The sequence below is a fragment of the Neofelis nebulosa genome, chromosome 15 (assembly GCF_028018385.1).
Source record: "Neofelis nebulosa isolate mNeoNeb1 chromosome 15, mNeoNeb1.pri, whole genome shotgun sequence".
Classification (NCBI taxonomy): domain Eukaryota; kingdom Metazoa; phylum Chordata; class Mammalia; order Carnivora; family Felidae; genus Neofelis; species Neofelis nebulosa.
In genome coordinates this window covers 66,297,962-66,317,419 of record NC_080796.1, presented here as the reverse complement: position 1 = coordinate 66,317,419, position 19,458 = coordinate 66,297,962, and the positions used below count along the sequence as shown (strand labels likewise).

The 19,458-nt window shown below is 48.3% G+C and overlaps 1 long non-coding RNA gene across 1 annotated transcript; it reads right to left on the bottom strand.

Annotated features, from left to right (window-relative positions):
- Positions 1 to 10,589: 10,589 nt before the first annotated feature.
- On the bottom strand, positions 10,590 to 16,460 carry LOC131496586 (uncharacterized). The gene is made up of 2 exons (XR_009254557.1): positions 15,720 to 16,460; positions 10,590 to 10,725 (listed from the first exon to the last, which is right to left on the bottom strand). It is a non-coding gene; the product is annotated as an uncharacterized LOC131496586 (long non-coding RNA).
- Positions 16,461 to 19,458: the final 2,998 nt, after the last annotated feature.

The window sequence follows — 19,458 nt, the reverse complement described above, 5'->3', positions numbered from 1 at the left end:
GTGCTTGAATCACCTCAACCTCCAAGATTTTCTATGCCGCTTCTCTTGCCTGAGAGCCACTTTTACAGAAAACACGATTTGAAATGTCTAACACATAAATAAGCGTTCTCCACATTTGTTCTACAAAGGATTTGTTTTCTCACACCCTGGTGCCCCAGACAAATAGATCTGCCTCACTGGCACCTTGGATGGCCGCTGGCGTGTTTCCGCGTGATGGCCAGGAGGCAGGAGCCCGAGCATGAGGTGTGAATGACAAAGGCCACGCGGGAGGGGGCTGGCAGGAGGCTGTGGCTGCACCCTGGCCGCCCCCTCTTCTCACTAAATTGCGACCTGCACTGGTAATTGGCTCTTGCGAAGCAGCCTGTTGTGTTGGTGGCATTTGAGAGTAAACCCTGGGCTTCTGAAGCAGCAAATACTGTGGCTAAAATCTCACTTTGGCAAAAGACAGGTGCGCAAAATCACTGAAAATTACCTTTCTCTCTGGGCCCCTAAAAACGGTGCTGATGTGGATTCCTGCTCAGGTTTATCTGTAGGCACTTAACCCCCGTCATGAAAGCAACCCCCCCCCCCCCCCCCGCCCTAGCCCCACCAGGGAAAGGCCAAACCATGTGACTCCTGCTGGGTTCCCCATGAAGACTGAGGGCTGGGCTGTGTTCAGTTGATTCCAGCTCCGGGGAGCCTCTGTCCCCCACCCCCACCTCCCAAAAGGGATCTCAAGTCCCAGGCCAATGGGGGATGGGACACACTGACTTTTCCCCTTCTGCAGGCCTGTCCGCCAGCTCACAGACACAGACGGGAAGGGAAAGTTACTCCGAAAAGGAACTCTTTTGCTCCAGGGTGGACGCTCCCTCCATGAGGCTGCAATGACTACCCTCAGAGCTCTCGGTTCTAGGGAAAGCGGCGATCTTGGAATCTCCTATCCATGCACCCCACGACCATCTATTCTGGGGTCCTGGGAATACGGCATTGCTCCTGACCTCAGGAAACAGTGAGCAAACTGCAGAGCAGCGGATGTGAGTGTAGCTGGAAGACCGAGCTCCTGCAGCAGGACCTGGGGGCAAGAGAGGGCGGGCGTTGGCACAGGGACAGCTCATGCAGAGTCGCCAAGAGAATAGCATGACCTGCTTACGGTCCTGGCCAGATGTCCGTGGTCTTTCCACGGCCCCACATGTCCCATGCTTGCTTCTCCTTCTTATTCCTTCCTTCCTTTTCCCAGTACGGGGTTCTGAACTCACCTCCCTCAGAGACTCAGGAACTACTGAAGAATTGTCATGAGGAAATTGGCTACCCGGCCAGGACATCCCCACCTCTGATGAAGACCAGTGGGCAGTGTGGGTTCAGACTCGGCAGGGCACTCACATGAGTGAGACCTGGTGACTCACATGAGCCAGACCCGGCAAGCTGGGTCTGAAAGACAAGACTCGCTCCACTCTCACCCCACTGGCCTTCCGTATTTCCCCAATCATGTCCAATTCAGGCTCACTCCAGCCTCAGGGCCTTTGCACTGCCGGTTTCTTCTTCCCGATAAACTCCTTCTCTAGGTATCTGCGTGACACCCACTTCTTTCAAATCTATGTTTAAATGCTACGTTCTCAGTGAATCTTCCCTGACCATCCTATTTAATTTATTTCTAAAATAAACTGTTTAAGTTTATTTACTTATTTTGAGAGAGAGAGCACAAACTGGGGGAGGGACTGAGAGAGAGAGTGGGGGGAGAGAATAAAACCCAAGCAGGCCCTGCACCGTCAGCACAGAGCCCGATGTGGGGCTTGAACTCCCGAACCACGAGATCATGCCCTGAGCTGAAATCAAGAATCGCACACTCAACCGACTGAGCCAACCAGGCCCCCCCCCCGACCATCCTGTTTTAAACGCATCAATCAATATTTTCATTTCCTGCTATATTCTCCTCCAGAGCACTTAACACTGACATAGCCTGTATTTTGCTTACTGATTTTATTATCTGTCCCTCCCCAGCCTCCACCTAGAATGTAAGCTACCGAAAGCAGAGTTTTGCCTGCCTTGCCCCCTGCTGGGTCTCCCACACCTAAAGCAGTGCCTGGCACAAAGCAGGGGTGCCCTGCACGTTTGTTGGATAAATAATGAAGAAATGGGGGTTTCTGAGGGCCAAATAGTTGGACTGAAGGGAGGTTCATCTTGTACTTCTGCTGAGGGGTGCTGCATGGCCGCTGTGGATTGCAGGAGGAATCACTGGGAAACTCCTTTGCTTGGTTTCCAAGCCCCTGCTCCCTTAACTCTGGGGCCCCTGTCCTCTTTCACAGAGGCCACATCCCCCTCCCAGACTCTGGTCATAGGCTTCTTCTCAGGCTCACCTGGGGACTTGGCACTAGGGTCCTCTTCATGTCCACACAAAGTAGACCCTCCCAGGAGGTTTGCTCACCTGGATGGGCCCCCCTCCCTGTCCTCGCAGGGGCTGCCTCCCCACAGGCAGTATTTTCCTAGCGTGATTTGGCAAGAGAGGTGTTCAACGGAGATAGAAGCACGTCCTTGTTCAGTCTCTGGCTTCTGCCTGTCTGAACTCACCAGCAGGGAGATCTTTCACTAGAGGGAAGCTGGGGTCCCTGGTCAGCTTTGTTGGTGTTTTATCTGCTGTTTTGGCAGTGGCCTCCCATGCCCCTGGGATCCCAGGCTGTCTGGTTCCCAAGCGACTCAGCGCCCCAGACTCACCATCCGAGTTCCATTTTCTCCTAAAAGGCACTGCTTCTCCTGGGGTGGGGGGACCTCTCTTAAAGACATGGGATTTTGGGGGGGGGTCCTCTTAGCCATCAGCTTAATACTGTGAATTCAGAAGAAATAGCCAAAGTCAACTCAGAATCGTCCAGGGACAGGGGCACCTGGGTGGCTCAGTCGGTTGAGCGTCCGACGTTGGCTCAGGTCATGATCTCATGGTTTTTGAGTTCAAGCCCTGTATCGGGCTCTGTGCTGACAACATGGAGCCCGCTTTGGATCCTCTGTCCCCCCCAACCCCCCGCCTCTTAAAATAAATAAGCTAAAAAAAAAAAAAAGAAAGAAAGAATCGCCCAGGGACAAACTCTCCAGCCTGCTGTGTTTGCAGCTGCCTTATGGACCCCTCTATCTGGGGTGGGAGAGGGGTGTTAGGAAGAGAAGAAAAATTCCCCACCAAATACCATTTTTCACTCTCTCAGAATCTTAACAAAGGATCCCTATAGCTCTGGTTGGAGCCCATTTCTCTCTGTCTTTCCTCCGTGGTAGGAAAATAATTGGCTTCCATCACCTCAAGGTAGATCATCTCACTAGAGCGAACCATCACTACACTTCAGATTGCACTGCTGGGTGGGGACACACCCAAGTTCCGGAACCTTGTGGATAGACTATTTTGCGTCTGTGTCAGGCTCTGGACGTGAATTTTCAGTTTGGAAACCCTGATCGTCATGATTCTAGCATCTCCCCCCATGCCTCTTATTTATTCCGAGATTTGTTTCACCCTGTGTCGAGGTTCCTTCTCTGTCCTGCCCCATCAACACGAGACTTGCCCGCTTCCTCCATTTTGACCCTGGACATATCACGCATCTTTGTCTTTTGGGTGGTTTTGTCCAACTTGCCGTGGAATCTTGATGGTGAGGAGCTGTAGAAGCCGGGAAAGGACACTTGTGTGCACCCTCCAGGCCGGGAGGGTGGGCGACAAGGTTACTTAGTGTCTCCCTTGTTGTTCTAAAGTCTCTCATCCTGACCCTGGGGAGAGGAGCGCGGGCGGCACCTGGCGGTGCTGTGAACCGCTTCAGAAAAGAGAGAATCCCTCTTGTCTTAGGAACACCACAAACTGAATGGCTTAAACAACACACATTTATTTCTCATGGCTCTGGAGGCTGGAAGTCCAAGGCCGGGTGCCCGCATGGTGGGGTTCTAATGAGGGACTTCTTCCTGGTTTCCTTACATGATGGGGAGAGAGACAGAAAGAGAGAGAAAGAGAGAGAGAGATTGAGAGAGAGGAGAGAGAAAACACACAAGTGAGAGAGCTAGGGTCTTTTCATCCCTTCGTAAAGGCTCCTTCCCCATGACGTCATCCAAGCCTGATCACCTCTGCAAGACCAAATACCCCCCAAACCTAGTTACACCCCAAAGTCTCCAAGTACCATCACTTGGGGTATAGCCCTTCGACATATGCCTTTTGGCCAGGGGGAAGGGGTGCGGGGGACACAGGGCACAGCACCTTCCCGCCTGTACTTTGCATCGTCTCAGCTTTCCCAGAAGCTGAATTCAGTCCTATTTACTAGCTTAGACTGATGGGCTCAGTACCAGCTGCCCTTCAGGCCACTGTGACACTTTCTTTCTGTTCCACAGTGGGTGTTCTCCAATGGCTGAGATAAAAAGGGAAACCACAGGCTGGGAATGGAACAGTAAATCCATTGGTGGTTCACAGCCACGCCCACACCCCGGGGATCTGTCACAGGACTGTCCTTTTCTCCACACGGAGTGCTCGGAAGTTCCTAACAAGGACCGTGCTCCAGAGTTTCCCCAGCACGTTCAGTGTGGCTGTGCACGTGCTTTCGTAGAATACCTGAGAAGCGGGCTTGCTTCGAATCCGATTTGAATCAGATAATTGGTTTACAGACAGAAAATATATACTGTTTTAATTTTTCCAACGTTGAGTAAGGATTGCTTTGGGAGCTGCATGCAGCATGCTGGAAAAATAACTCCTTTTAATTATATTTATTTACTTAATGAATCACACAGATAATAGGTAAGTGGAGTGTTGAGGCAGCCTGTGGAGTTGCCCGAAAGTGTCACTGACACCATGCCTTATGACTGAGAATGTAATTTTGCACCCAGTCTTATCTCCTATTTGCAGGGCACTTGGTGAGGTGCTGTGTGCCTAGGAATGCTGGGTCTCCATTTGGGGTCTTCTGGCTTCACATCCTGTGCTCATTGCCAGGGCATCGGGAAAATCATACCGTGGAGTCAAGAGAGCCTCCTTGGAGTTCACACCCTGACACTTAGTGGCCATGTGGCCCTTGGGAGTCAACCTTTCTTAGCAGTGGTGAATGACGGCTTCGTGCGTCGCTCCAGATAGGAGACGGTCAACCTGAGACTGCTTCAGAATGTGTGAAGTGTGGTCCTCAAGGCTTACATGTCCCAGGATGCCTGTTGATGCACAGATTAAATGGGAGAGGCCCTAATTACTGTTTTCTTAGTAAGTGCAACTGACAGCTGTTTCTTGGTATATGGCCCAGACAGAAAAGCACCTGGAAGCTGGTCTTCCAGAATTCTTGATCCCCCTACCTGTTCTTTTCCCCTCCCATCATACCTCTCACCACATAATGTATAATTTCCTTATTCATGATGCCCATTCTCTCTCTCTCTCCCTCCACTGAAATGGCAGTTCTAGGAGGGATGGGATTTTGTCTGTGTTGTTCTGAGGAATGCTCACCATCTAGAATAGTGTCTGGTATATGCTGGTCACTTAGTATTTGTTGAAATAAGAACTCTCTTGTTCTGCAGACCACTCCAGTGGTCTCCTTGTGCAAAATGGAGGCTTCAGAGATGGGGCATAGCAGAAGTGGGTCAACTTGCACAGGGCACCTGGGCCTTTCCATAGGACGGGAAATGGGAGCCAATTCCCATTCCCCAGGTTTGAAGTTGGGACACCCGTTGGGATCTGCAAGGGACCCAGAGCTGGGCTCAGAGCAGGAAGAGTGACGAGGTCACCGACCTGGGTGGGTGGGGGGGACAGGGCTTTAGGCTGTTGAGCTGGGTTTAACATAGAGGCTTAGAAATTTGTGAGGAGCGTGGTTTCAGCACAACATGGGACTGATTTTGGAAGGGCCTTCCGTCCCAGCCCCTTGGCATCGTTTTTCTTTGAGAACAGTGACCGAGCCAAGTATGGTGCCCAAAGCTGTGCCAAGATGACAACTGTGTCTTGGGTATCCTGGCAGCTGTGAGCTGCCTTCTCCCCTCAGCTAGTGGGAAGGGAAGTTGGGAACGGATTAATACGACCCTGTTCTTTCTGCTTGGTGCTTCAGCTCTCTATGGGATGAGTTCAGGACACAGGGTTCTTGAGAAATCGGGGGTGGGTGCGCTGAGGAGGCCCAAGAAGGGGTTACTGAACTCTGTGACAGGCCCTAAGAAAATTCAAGAAATTAATCTGAAAAATAAAAGAAATGTGACCATATTAGTACTCTAGGTTGGTTACGTAGGTTGCACCATTTCTTCACAAAGGTAACATTATAGCTTTTATTTGAATGTTCTGTCTTTGCTCCCCCAAGTTTCTGTGTGTGTGTGTGTGTGTGTTTAAAGAACCAAATACATCCTTGTTTCCTTTTCCAAACCGTTATAGAATTTTACACTTTCTTTTAGTGAGAAAGAAATGCCACTTTTTTTCAGTTTGCCTCAACTGTCACTAGGCTCCAAACCCTCATTCATACATTTGAGCTTACTACATGCGCGTGTGAGTGTGCACACACACACACGCCCGCACGGTGTTCAGCCATCGCCAGGGCGTTGTTTATTCCCTACAATAAGTGAATTTAGGAAAAAAGTGCCAATTGCTCTTTCACAGATGGTGTACCTCAGATCACGCTTTTTAATGGAGAAGAGGCAGGAATCGCGTTTTCTGAAATGTCCCTTTTTTGAAATATGCTTCCTATAGAATTGGACATGTGCTGCTTGGTTCACATGGTGATGGTGGGGTGTCCTAGTTATAAATAGATATGTTTAAAAATGTGCTCCTTCACCCCGTGAGATGCATGATAGACCGTTTTTTTTGCTGGTAGTGGAAAGTACTATTTACCACTTTTTATTTGAGTATCTGGATCTCCTTCTTGCTCTTCCTCTTTTGAATGGTGTGTCTGTGTGTGTGTGTGTGTGTGTGTGTGTGAGAGAGAGAGAGAGAGAGAGAGAGAGAGAGAATGTAAATTTTTGACTCCTAGCCCCCTTAAAACTGCTGTTTCTTCAAAAGGGCCATGTCTCTTGTAGAAAACAGCCATGACAGATTTGAGCAAAAAGTCCAATGGAGAGAACAGCTATTAGCTGGATGACCCCGAGCATTTAACAGTCAGGTGCTGGCTTCCGGCAGAAATGCAGGGCGAGGTTGAGGCGGGAGAGGCAGGAGGGGGCTCTGGCAAGCTGGAGCTGGAAGAGAGGTGGTCCTCACTTCCTTCCCACCCCAAAGAGTTTTCAGAATCCACGTACACATCAAGATCTCCCTCCCACCTGCACTTCCCACTGTTGCCCAGAAAAGGTCTGACCATTAAGAAACACCCCGAAGGAGAGAAGGCAAGGTCCTGGAAGGCTTGACTACTCCCGGGAACATCGACTTTTCCAATCATCTTCTTTTAGTAGAATCCTAGATAGCGAGTGTTAAGCTAAAGAAAAATTACTGGCCAGAAACTGGCCAAAGGGTGCTCTAGAGAGGAGTGGTGGTGGCCAGGGTATGGAAGGACAAGGCTTGCCCTCTGGGTTTCTAGAATGTTCTCTGGTCCCCAGTTCGCAGCACTAAGTTGGCCTCAGCCCACCAGTTGTCCTAGTGGGTTGGATTCCTGCATCTGCTGTCTGTATGTCCCTGAGCTGCTTGTTCTGGGGCCTTTCCAACAGGCTTTTCAGAAAACCAGCCGCTGCATCTTTAATGACCGAATTAAAGAGAAAAGAGACTTTGTTGTTGTTGAATACGTACTGTATTTAACTGTTTTTTTAATCCCAGAGAAGTGAAATGCAACATCTGTTTGAGTTTATGTAACATCCAAAGACTGACGACTCAGAATTTCCTAATTAAAGTCATTTTTAAGGCACTCTGCAGAGCCAACGTCCGTCTCTTCCTCGGGTGGCTTTTTTCTCCAAACTGTAGCAGAATACCCAAGCAATACACACATGCTCATGCTTTTAACCTGCTCTTTGTCCAGACAACACCGAAAAACATCACAATTCCAAGCAGGGAACAATGAAGGAAGGGAATACACTTGTTGGGGGCGGGGCACAGGGAGGACACTTCTGAGTAAATGAACTTGATAGGCCGCCCCAGAAAAGAGAAGGAACAGAAGGGAGATGCACACGGGCGGCGGGGTGAGCCTGACGGCTGGTGGCCAGTGGAAAAACAGGCTACATTTCCCAGTGAGGTTTAAATTAATTTAGTTGTTTCTCTTCCTCCTCCCCCTCCTCCTTCTTTTTTTTTTTTTTTCCCATTTGTAAAGTTTGGGCCAATACAAGAGAGGGGTCTCAAAATTCTGGAAAGTGTATGTAGGTAAGTATGTTTGCTTGTGCTCATGTACTTATGAAGGGTTGATCTTAGAGATAGGTACGGTTTGGGGGGCGCTAAAAAGCTCCCCCGGTTAAAAAATACTCTCCCTTACTGGCCCACTGCTGTGCCCGAAAGTCCCACCATTAGAGCCACTCCTTCAGATTAAGGCATTTATCTGTAGCCCCAATTAAAACATGAATGTCACCTGGGAGGGGTAACACTCAACTCTTTAGCACCCACTGACTGAACTGTCTGTCACCTATCAGAGAGTAGGACCCTGAGAGATGGGACATGGGGCAGGGACATTCTGATTAATGGGAAAAGAAGGCATGGAGGGAGAGAGCACAGGAGGGGACAGGCTGGGCAGTGGGGAGGGTAAGTGTGAAATAGTACTTGCCCCAGGAAATCGCTCAGATGAGGGAGATCGAGTACTAAAAAAAACTCCTCCCACATCACAGGTTTCCTGAGGCTGTGTGTGTGTGTGTGTGTGTAACAATTTGTATATGTTACAACATTCTTGTGTTTGTATCTAATATGGAATTCACCCGGGCCCATTATGAACGTAGTACATCTCTATGGACCTCGATGGTTTCTATACAGCATACGTATACGCATTCACACATGCATTTACTCACACTCAGCAGTGGAGGTCTTGTAAGTGTAAAGGGTGAGATGTCTCTTCTCAGCCCTTTGGGATTTGGATGCCTACCGACTGTTGGGGAAAGAACTGGCTCGGGGCAATGAGACTCTTTCCTCTGTTACCAGTAGACCCTCATTCAATTCAGGTGGCTCTGCAGACATGGCCAAGACTTGGGTTATAAAGACTGAGCATGGACCTTCCCATCAGGGTTGGAATTTGGAGACATAAATGTCACCCAAGTGCCCTTTAAACCTTTGGAATTGGGGAGGCTGGGGGAGGTGGAGAGAGAATTCAGAGCAGAGTAGATTTCTGCTTCTGTTCCTAGAAAAGCTGGAAATCGTTAGAGCGCCCCCCGGCTGGGTGCAGGCACCAGCCTCGAGGTACAAATGGTGAGATCTGTTAACTCTGCAGGGAACTGCTCAGGTTGGTTGACCTGATGGGTAAGGTTCACTGAGGAGGAGGGGCTGGAGAAATGGGAAGAGAGTTCTCATTCTCCAGTGGCTGCTCCCTTTCTTGCTGTGGCAGGAAGCTTGGAAGCAGAGGATAAAGGATGTGGGTGGGTGGGAGGGACGAAGGAAGGAAAAACACAAACACTAGAACTGCTTTTCAACCCTAGCCTTGCATTGGGATCATCCGGGCTTTTAAAAACACCTGCTCCCGGCTCTATCCCCAGATGCTGCTGTAATGAGTTGGGGAGGGGACCAGGTATGGATGCTCCTCAGGCATCTCTAGTGTGCATGTGGCATTCAGAAAGTGGCACCAGAGCAGAAAAATAAGTCTAGTTTTGAGGTGGCCAGGCTGCAGATGACTGGCCACCCCCCACCTGCACACACAGAGCAGGAAAGCAGGGCTGTTACAAAGGGGAGGAGATGGTGGGATGCTAGGAGCTTGTATGTGGACAGTTGAGCCTCTGCTGATTTGTGTGGTTTTGTGACCTCACTAGCTGGTGGTTTCAGATCCCATTTCTGGCTGAAAATCTAGTTGGGGTGAAAGTGGGCACAGAGAGAATTCCCCTCCCCCCACCCTGCTTTCTGTGGCTTCAGAGAGGAGTAACTCACTGTGCTCTATGAGGCCAAGAAGACAAATTCTGGGGCTGGATGCTTCAAAGATGGGAGTGGATTTTCTGCTGTATAACAAATAACATATTTCATAATTCAATCAACCAGTAAGCAAGCCGATCAATAAACCAACAAATAAAACAATGCACACCATTTTTGCCCTCCGAGGGTGGTTCTCCCCTCACCCCACTGATCCTGCTGACATACACTTTGCCCTTGGTCACCTGAAGACACCCAGCCTGGTGGTGCAGGGGAAGCAGGACTGCTTTGGCCCTGGCTCCAAGGGTCAGAGAAATCTCGAGAGAGTATCAACATTGGCCACCCATGTGGAGACGGGAGGAAAAAGGGAGATACACATTCTTGCTGTTTCCCACCCAAAAGTGTAGGGAGGGAAGGTGGAGTTTGAGAACCAAGGCTGAGCCATTTTAGGTGTCTAAATCCAGGCTGACCAGCTCTTCTCCCTGGGCAGCTTCAACTTCAGGGTTGGGGATGGACTTGAGATCTGGATGGACCCAATCCTGCCACACAAAACGATACAGCCCGTAAAGCTCCCACTTGAGCACAGCCTGCTGAGAGCCAAGCAGCCAGCTCAGCCAGTCCATGGGGAGCACTGCATGGCATATGGTGGGGCAGAAGGGGGTACAGGTCACGGGATGGGAGGGTGGCAAGGAGACACATAGGATGGCATTCGTTTTAATGGGAAATCAGCTGTCCAGGTCTTCAGCTTTTAGAGCCACCAGCCATGGCCCCATCCTCCTCTTTAGTCTCTGCCAAGTGGTTCTGCTTGATGGACGTGCCTTGTCCTACTAGGTAACCTGTATGTGGACATAAAAACATGTAAATAAAATGGGCATTAAGACAGTGACTAAAGAATGTCATTCCTTACAGGTCGATGTTTATAATCGAGGCTTTATAAATAGATTTTAAGGGGACAATGACCCTGAAATTCGATGCAAAATTATTGGGACTTATTTACTTATGTATTTCTCTGCAGAGATGGTCTATGGCACTTATGTGGGTCTTGAAAAATGATTAAAAACGAAAACAATATTAAAGGATTCCAGATCATCCATTGGCGTAACCACTATCAAGGCATAAAGGGATCTAAAGAAATGGTTGGGACTTCCAGGGCCCTACCCCGTGGCCTTGTTTTTCAGCATCTGAAGGCACAGGAGGATTCATCAGGACCCCGTGGCTTACCCCGTATTCCTCCTGTGCACGGGCGCACACTTCAGCCGCACTAAAACTTCTTGAGTGTAGGTCTACACTACTCGAAGTTGGCAATCAGTTTTTCTTTAAAGAAAAAAACAACTTGCTACCACTATTTTTGTGTGTGTGTGGGTATTTCTATCTATTGCTTTATATAAATAACAGTTGAGGTCCCAAAGCAGAAGTGGGTGAACTAAGTCTTTCGAATAAAAAGAATAGTTTTGAATGCATGGAAGGAGTTGCTCCAAGGTAAACCCAAGCACCAGGCATCCTCCCCTTTCTTCCCTGAATGGCAGAACAAGTTTTTATGATAACAGATGAACACTGTTGCATTTTCAGAGTGTATGCGTGGTTTCAATTTCAGGAAGAAAACAAACCTGAAATTCTTACATAGATTGTTGTGAAATAAACTTGTTCCAATTGTTTGAAGTTTGCAAACGACCTCATCATACATACAAATGGGGGGACTTAATAGCCTACAAAGCCATTCTAGAAATGGTTCCTCCATAAACCCTAAACTCTGAAAGAACTGCCATGGTCTAGTGTCGGCGAATGCCAGTTCCCCTTCTTGCAATAAGCAAACGGTCAGAGGCACTGACTCTGCCGGCCCTTGATGTCTTGCATGGGACAGAATGTCAGGTATGGTGGGGGAGGGGGGAGGATGGGGCTCATGTGGGCTCATGCAGAAGCCTTGTCACAACCTCCGAGTCTGTCCGCTGCTCATGGACCATACTGGAGAGATTCCTGTGTGCAAAAGTCACATCATTGTGATGACTGCTTTTATGACCATTATAGTCATTATTATAATATTCATATTATGTTAATTGTATTAAACTTGCGATACAGTAAGGGTGACTTTGGCTTAGCATAGTTTTTGTACAGGAAATATTTTAGCTGCATGGTTGGGCTTTGTCTCTCTGTTTCCCCAAGGCAAGGCACAGGAAGCTCAGGGCTCTCTGCCAATGTGTTCTCACAAGCTGAAAAACGTTGAGGGGGGTGACTATGGCACTGAGAACAGGCCTTCTTCCCTTTTCACAGATGGAAAAGTGAGGGTGCCCTGCATGTGACCTGCATAATAACAAAGTCAATTCAAAAGTATGCCTCAGAGGTCTGAGGACCCCTAGTCTGTGAGCCCCTCCTGAGCCTTTGAAAGAGGGAGCTGGCTTGGGAAATGCCTCCTCCTTTCCTGAAGAGGACAACAGACAAGTCGCTTTGTGGTGCGGGAGGTTTGGAATCTAACTGAGTTTAGAGCTGCTTATTCTCTCCCTATTTCCTTTCTGATGAAGGTGCCCAAAGAAGGCGTTTTCCTTTGTTTGATTTTGTGAGTGACTCTTGGGGGCAGGTGTTTTTATTTTTGGTGTTTTCAGAAGACCCATGAAACTCTTCAGGTGAGACGGTGGACGAGTCTTAGTCCCTGATGCGTGTGTGTGAGTGTGCACGCGCACACTTGTGTAGACGCATGCGCACTGTACGCGAAGAGAGAATGTGGTGTAGCGCCCGGGTCCCTGTTCATCTGATATGCATATGCGGAGTCCTTCTTTCTTTTCTAATTAATTAGAAGTAATAGCTTTCTATGGTTTCTGGTATGTGAGGGAGTGAAGTGGGAAATAATTTAATTGGCTGTCTTGCTTTCAAAGCCCAGTTTAATGAAATAGTTCTCAGCCTGAAGCGCGTGTATTATCCTTCCTGTTATTTTTCCAATTAACATCTCATTGCATCATGTCTGTGAGGAATATTCGAATTGGTTTGAAGGGTGAGGGTGAAGGGACAAGAGCAGATGGAGAGAGAACCAGCGGTTTCTTCCCCCACCAGTGCCTGCGTGTGTATGGATGCGGCTGGAGGGCTTCCCCCAGTGCCTTTCCTTGGAAGAGATCAGACGACTTGACAGAATGCTGCCTTGTCACCTCACCCACCCTCACCAAATCCTGGGGCCGGAAAGGCAGCTTCCCCTCGCGGGCAGACTAGGGGGCCCCTTGTTAAACTTCTGGGGTTACTTGTGTTGTGGGGTTCCCAAGGGGGACAATGAGTGGCGCCCAGAGCCTTCTGCGAGCATCGTCTCCCTCTGGGCTCTGTTCCTCCTGACACACAGTACATGCTCTGTATAAATACTTGCTGGAAGAATGGGTATCCAGAGGGATCTCACGGTAGCCGCCCTCACCCACCCTTCCTGGGAAGAAAACCACGCATAGAAGGTGGCAGAGAGCGGGGCTGGGACCCAGGCGAGACAAGCCAGGTGTCCAGAGTGGACACTGGCGGTGGGGGGGGGGGGTTCACTCGCACCAAGCGCAGTGCTGGTCTTTGCACAAACTGGCATTAAGGGCCTTCTGAGATTTCACACCCTGGGCGCTTTGGTTGGTTCCCCTGCATCCCTGGCCTGGCCTGAGGCAAAGCATTCTGTCTTCCTTCCTTTCTCCTGCCTGTTCCCAGAGACACTGGGCCTCAGCTGGCCTGAGACCAGCCCGCCGTGCAGCCGTCTTGCCGTTTGAATATGTCACGCGCACTGTCAGAGCCCCTCCCGGTCCCCAGGGAGGTCCGGGGCAGCTGGGGCCCTCATTGCTGTAATTCTGGTGTCTATTTTCCCTTCTCTCGGGCTTTCTGACCCAGGACACAGCGGTTTTAAGGACTGAGCCACGTTTCCTGGGTTAGCCAAGAACCAATGGGAGCCCGGAGGCAGAGGAGAGGCTCCTGTGTGTGGCCTTGTGGCCCGCCGCCCAGCGGCCTGGCTTCGTATTTATCTTGGTGAGAGGAGCTAGCGGGCTCTCTTCTGGACCACTCCCCAGCTGGACAAAATGACCTCTCCTCAGCCTGTGGCGGTGGGCCCAGCTGGGAGGGGGGGCACAGTGATTTGTGGGGACAGGGCACCTTGGGCAGCAGTCCTGAGGCAAGCTGTATGGCTGATCCAGGTGGGGCCGTGTGCGATGGGGCCACAGCAGGCATGGGGGCAGAGAGAGGGGCCATGACCAAATATGCCTGCAGTGTGGTGGGACAGCCCGGGGGGGGGGGCGGGGATGGTGCAATATTTGAAGAAGTATTTCCTCCTTCTATGAGTACTTTGAGGGTCAAATCTGTAATGCGACCTGCAAACTGTGGAGTCCCGGCCAAGATCTGCGGCATCAGAAACTGTGTAGAGACAGGCCAGTGGGAGATTCCCCCTGCCCCAACACACACACTATAGATATATAATTATATATAATATATATCATTATTTTCCCCCTCTGTATTAGTGGAAACCCACAAAAAGGTGTGTGTGTGTGTGTGTGTGTGTGTAAAATTATTATTATTTTCTGCCTCTGTATCTCTTGCCTGAGTTCATGACAAAAACAACGCAGCTGTCCCTGGCTGGCTTCTCTAGGCGGCTTAGGTGGCAAAGTGTGCTGGGATTTCAAGTCTGGCCCAGATCTGATATTCAGCCTCCTTTTCCTACCAAAGGCTTCTTGGAGTTGCAACTTAGAGTTGCAGCTACAAACTCTGCCCAGAGCTGCTTTCTACACGGCTACACAGTGGTGTCCTTTCCTTTCTTGACTGCCAGGGTCCAGGTCTCTGCAGCAAAGCGTCTGAGGACAGGGGGAGCTCAAAGCCCACCACCCTCCACTGAGCCAGGCTTACTTGGCAGGGAGCCTGGGTTTCCCTGAAATGGGAAAATGGGCTTCCAAGTAGATAGAACTTAATTAAGATCCTGCAACAAGCACTGGGCCCCGTGATTCTACTGATGTGACAATAAGCTTACATCAGGAAGCACGTGAGACATTTTGGAGTGTTTCCAGACATCATCCCACTCTCCTTCCTGACTTATGTGATGTCGGCTGATTGTATTAGTGGCTCAGTTAACAGAGGGGGAAACTGAAGCCCGGGTGAATGAAATGATTTGCTCAAGGGCTATTTCACCAGCTGAATCTCAAGTCATGCTGAGGTCCTGGGCTCTGGCCTCCAACCTCAGAGCACCCAGACGAACCTCCCAAATCACCTGAAGGCACAGAGCCTGGGAGAGTTGAACCCAGACTCCTCAGGAGAGCTGATCTGTCTTGTCAGACTGGATCCAGGGATCAATCAGGGCAACTCTGCAAAGACTCTCTCTCCTTGTTAGTCAGTCCTGCCCAAGGAATAGCAGTGGCCGGAGAAGCAGAGAACACTGCTTGTGTTTAATGAGGGAGAGAAGGTTCCGTGGAAATGGAGTGAAGGTGTGGAGCCAGAAGACTGAAGCTCAAAGTCCTCAGAGCATGACTCATATTAAGGACCTTGGACAGCTCACATGACCTTTCTCCTCAACTCCCTCATCTGCAAAATGGGGTTATAAAGCAGATCTTATAGGGTTGTTGAGACTAAACGACACAATCTTTGGGTCCGTGCTGTGTAAACTGTAGCATCCTAATCAAACGGGAGTCATTGTTGTTAATAATCATAAAGACAGAAAGGTAAGGCCAGTCCTCAGATTTCCTATCTTCAACAGAGATGTTTTTTACTCTATGTAAAGGACCTTAAAAGCCCTTTGTAAACCGTGAAGTCGTGTACACCTCAGAGGAATTGTTAGCGGGACTGAGGTCAGTGGTACGATCCATTATGGGAGGGAGCACGGCTGACCGAGGAGGGCAATGGCACTCACCTCCCCAGATGCGTTCCCATAAAAGTGTTGGAGGAACAGCCCAATAACCTTGCCACTGAGCTGGCAACTCTCCTGAAGGTCTTCCATAGGCAGATGTCCTACCAGGGAAACTGGAACCAGATGTACTCAAGATCTCAAAAGAAATTAATGGCAATAAGACTCCGGGGTAAAAATATCTTTGTGCACCGAGCTTGCTCACTCAGCTCCCTTTCTATCTGAGGATCATTTAGGCTTAATTATAGAGTTCAGGCGTTCATTGGGTTTTTGATTAATTTTCTTTTCAGCTCGAGGAGCGTGTGAGTGTAGTGGGTCTGTGTGTGTGTGTGTTTACATCTTTCTTTGCAACTCAGTCGGGAGCTGGCTCTGGTAATGTTTAATTGTGCCCTCCATTCTAACAAGATCGTCCAATGTGCCAACCGGAGCTCGGAAAGCCATTGTCTCCGCTGCCTCCACCCCACGGGCTGTTCCTGCCGTGTTGAGGGATGGTGGGTGGCAGGCCCTTGCTCAGCTGGGACCCTTACTGCAGGATGCCTGCTTTCCTCCTCCTTTTGTGCTTATGGTGTTTAAGGGGTTCTGGGACCAGGAGAGCAGATTTCCTCCTCTACTAATTACCAGTGCCGTGCCGAGAGCTACCGACTGACAGCCAGCTCACCCACACTGCAGCCCCTGACAGGCATTTTTCTGGGCCAATCTCCCTGGAGATTACAAGGTTCTCTGCATTAGAAAACAGTGTTAGTTCTCTGATTTTTTTTTAATTTTTTTTCAACGTTTTTTATTTATTTTGGGACAGAGAGAGACAGAGCATGAATGGGGGAGGGGCAGGGAGAGAGGGAGACACAGAATCGGAAACAGGCTCCAGGCTCCGAGCCATCAGCCCAGAGCCTGACGCGGGGCTCGAACTCACGGACCGTGAGATCGTGACCTGGCTGAAGTCGGACGCTTAACCGACTGCGCCACCCAGGCACCCCAGTTCTCTGATTTTTAATACATCCACTTAGTAGCTGGTAGAGACTACATGACTGTGGGTGAAAGTGACTTGCTTTCTCCTTTGCTTCCTTGTCTTTTGTGCCCTCCAGGCAGGGAACATCTGGGGAGGCCACGCAGGAGTGTCCTAGCATGGGATTTGGAGCCCAATGGCCCAGTTCAAACCCCAGCTCCTGACATTTTCTGTTTGTGTGCCTATGGATGAGTCACTTAACCCCTCTGGATCTCAATGGATTTTCTGTAAAATGGGGATAATAATACCAACAACAATATTGCACTCCCCCAAAACTATCTGGGGATGAGAAAACGCATGTGGAAGCCTTTGGTAAAATACTCTACAAATCATAATTCTTTTATTTTACTGCTCAGAATTGTTGCTTAGAACATGATTTTGACCTCTGAGATATCATTCCTAGTACCAGGGACAGAGAGTTATTAAAGGCCCATGGAATGGTAGGTAGAGGACCAGCCTCCAGCCTTCTCATGTGCTGTGCACTAAAGCACTGACCTGGGAATATAAAATCCATGCTGCAAAGGGCCCAGATTAAGAGCTCAATCTTGAAACAGCTGTCATGGATAAAAGGGAATCTGGAACATTCAGTTTTTGACATAACTGTAACGAAGATTTCACCCTATTTTTTAAAGGATGAATTTAATGGTCTCTAGTGCTACAAAGGTAAATGGTTCAGGGATGGAAATGAGGAGAGGACTGTGGGTGTCAGGTAAGTGTGACCATGCTGTGCTATGAGATTTAGGGGACCCAGGCTCTTCTCTTGGCTCTGCTGCTAATTAGGTCTCTGACCCTGAATAGATGAGCTAATTTAACTCTCAGTTTCCATGAGATCGTGGAAGAAAGGATCTCAAAGGTGACTACATTTAAGATCTATGACCTGACAAAACAGTCTTTTCCACACGGGAATAAAAAACTCTGGTGTCGCCAGAAACCATTGCGTATGTGCGTGTTCGGAATCCAAGTATAGTCCTGACACCTCCCGACTAAAACCTGATCAAGGCACTGAGTGAACTTCTCTAAACTGATGGCATCTGGTATCAGACCCAGGGAGTCTCAGGGGAAGAAAAGCCGGGTGGGAAGATGTGACCCCAGTAGAGATTTCAAGGTGAATTCTCTCTTGTTGGAGAGCCTTTCATTTGACAATATCCTGACTAAGCTGAAAGGTAATGATCTAAGGATCAGAGAAAAAGAAGGGATTGTTTCCTTGTAAAACCACTATAACTTTAAAATAATTGGCTGCAGGGCAATGGAGCATTCTGCCAGGCTCATTTCAGAACCAAGAGACCCAACTGCAGAGCTTGAACGGTATCACCAACAATAATCATAATGTATATTTGCCCAAGGGCTTTTAACTTTTATAAGCACTTTCCCCTCTATTTTTCTCATTTTGGTATTACATAATTTTCCAGAAAACTGGCCAGGTCATTTCTTTTCAAACTCTGAAAAGTGTGAATTTTCAGCAGGAGCAAGTCTAGTTAAGTATGCTACCCTTGGCTTTATACAGCTATGCCCTTGAAAAAGTTACATTATATGTAAACGTGATTGTGGAAGTCATCTTGTTTTAATGGATGGGCAAGGGGAATTTAAAAACAGAAACTTTGTATAGGATCTTGTAATTAAGTGATCATTTTTACCAGCTGTTTGGTACAATGTTGGTTTTTTAAATATTAGGTTTTCTTAGGATAGGGCCACGTGGGTTAGATTCTAGGATCAGTGTCTTAGCATCCCATAAGGTTGACATCTAATTCATTTAGAGGGAAAAGTTGTTTTGAACATCAGAGTGAAAAATAAGCAGCTTTATTTCAGCCATGGCGTTCTTTGGAGCTCCCTTAAAAAACAAGGAAGCATGGGAAGGACAGACATAACAGCTGAATTATTTTTAAATGGAATGTCTCCAGGTCTCCTGTGAGTCACTGATGTGTCATTAATGTGCTGTTATAAATAGCTCAGCTTGCCATCAATAACTAATCTATAAGACAGTAGCTGGTGGTTGGGGTGTGAGGTTAACACTACATGATTTCAAGTGGATCTGTTAACCCTCTCTTGTAAATAAGCACCATCCCCTGAGACTAGAACCTGAAAGAAATTAGACTTAACTGCATTTTTAATAAAAATAATTTAAAAAGTCCTCTTTCTTTTCCTTCTCCATTCCTAGACCCTGGGAGAAGATCTCATTGGAACCAACCATAGGACTGTAATAATTACTCTGACCCTCAACTCTTTCACCTCTGAAATTAGGCTGCCAGTATCCATCCATAAAATCCACAATGATACTGTGGCAGTTTTATAATTATTTTGCTTGGGGGGATTTGGGTGATGGAAGCTAGAAGAGCTGGAAAAATTCTTACTGTAAAGACTAGAAACTCTTTAAAATGTTTGAGATTGGCCTAGCTAAAGGAAATATGGTCTCTCATCCTTGATGGTTGGATCTCAGCCATAGAGTCTTGCTTAATGTGAGCAGCTCATATTTTCATTAAAGAGCTCTGAAGTTAAGCATTATGAAGCACTTTCTCACAAATGCTCATGCAGTTAAAGTTGAGCTTCTGTGAAATTGAGCTAAAATAAACATATATAGATAAAAAGCGTATGTACTGGGCTACAAGTACATAGGTAGGCACTGCTGGCAAAAGTGTTAGTTATGCGGTCTCCATCCTGACGTGTATGTTTGAATGCGTGCATGTGTATACATATGTGCATTCTGTATGTTCACATCATTCAGAAACTAAAAAAAAAAAACAAAAG